A 1426-nucleotide genomic window follows, 5' to 3' on the forward strand; every position below is an offset into this window, starting at 1 on the left:
TCGAACCCAAACCCTCTCTAGCGGGCCAGTGTAATTGTCTATCCCCATTTGGCGTCTCCTCCTCTATTCCACCAAATAAAATTATGACATAACATTTAAAAACTACCAATTTAAGGTTAATTCTGTCATATTCATGCTTACATGACACAATTTTAATAGTGAAAGAAGAAATGAGACACCAAATGAGGACAAAGAATCTAATGAACGGTCACGATCTCAAATGAAGGTAAATCAGCTAGAGGTTCGATAAAAGTCAAGTTTAGGATTTAGGATTAACTCTTTTTCTTAATCTGTACTCAGTAAGTAGCTGTTCTCTGGTGAAAATCGTGAAAGCAGCAGATCATTGCAGGCAGGCATAGGTCCCCACAATTTACATAGTTTTTCAAATAATATCTCATGAAAATGCATGGGGATAGTAAATGCACAGAAGTTACCAATTTTATCCATTTGTCTTTAAGACTAAATTTCAAACAGTATGCAGCATTGCAGTGAGTAATTAGTAATTACTCTACTTTAGTGTTAAGGAAGCGCATCACATGTGAAAATTACCTTACTTCTAGCTGAATATGCCCTTCTAGCAAATATTCCAGATGGTGTTGTCTCATCAGGCATCTCATGTGTGTAAGGATCGGTTTGGGGGCTGAATGTTCCAATCATTTCCTTACTGCTGTCAACTGTAACAAAATGACCTCCTGTTTTGAGAAAATATGAAGCATTCAGCCCTAGAATTCTGGCAAGAAATTGATGCGTATCAGAATTTCGGGTTCACATCATCCAGGATGTCTTGAAGGGGAATCCGAGTAGCTCATCATATGCACAGATAAAGAAACAGACATGAGTGAAAAATACAAACTCGACCAAATAAAGTAGCTTATTTTGAGAAAAGTACGGGCTTGAAAAAATTAGAAATTTTGTGAGACAAAATAGATATACACAAATCAATTATGAGAAGTGAAGTTTAAAAGATGTTCACAAATGCCAAAAGGCCAAGGATTCATGAAAATAGCCACTGCTGCTATTGTTGCTTGTCTCTAGCAGATTCAAAGTCACTTTCTCAACTGGGTTTCTGGAATAAGATCAAAATAAAAATGAAACTACCACGTCTTTAAATATAACTAAAAGGGAATATGATTAATAGAAAAAGATATGGAGAACTTCACACCTTTGGCATTATAAACATTCTCTCAGTCATATTTTCTAAAACATTTTGATTGAGTAATCAAATGGAAAAAATTAATACTTTCATTAACCACATCATAAACTCTATGTAGAACACAGGTCTACAATTACTGGAAATCTGGGATACAGATGCTGATTCTAGAAAAGTACCGTGAATATTTATTTGCATTAGAAAGAAACATCATGTCACAGGGTAATGTGTTAAGCCAATTCATAACTGCAATAAATAAATAATCAAAATTTTGTA

The 1426-nt window shown here is 34.6% G+C and overlaps 1 non-coding gene across 1 annotated transcript; it reads right to left on the bottom strand.

Annotated features, from left to right (window-relative positions):
- Positions 1–747: 747 nt before the first annotated feature.
- Positions 748–818, bottom strand: LOC130741651 (small nucleolar RNA snoR60). The gene has a single exon (XR_009020537.1). It is a non-coding gene; the product is annotated as a small nucleolar RNA snoR60 (small nucleolar RNA).
- Between the last annotated feature and the right edge of the window lie 608 nt (positions 819–1426).

Source organism: Lotus japonicus, chromosome 2 (genome assembly GCF_012489685.1).
Source record: "Lotus japonicus ecotype B-129 chromosome 2, LjGifu_v1.2".
Classification (NCBI taxonomy): Eukaryota; Viridiplantae; Streptophyta; class Magnoliopsida; order Fabales; family Fabaceae; genus Lotus; species Lotus japonicus.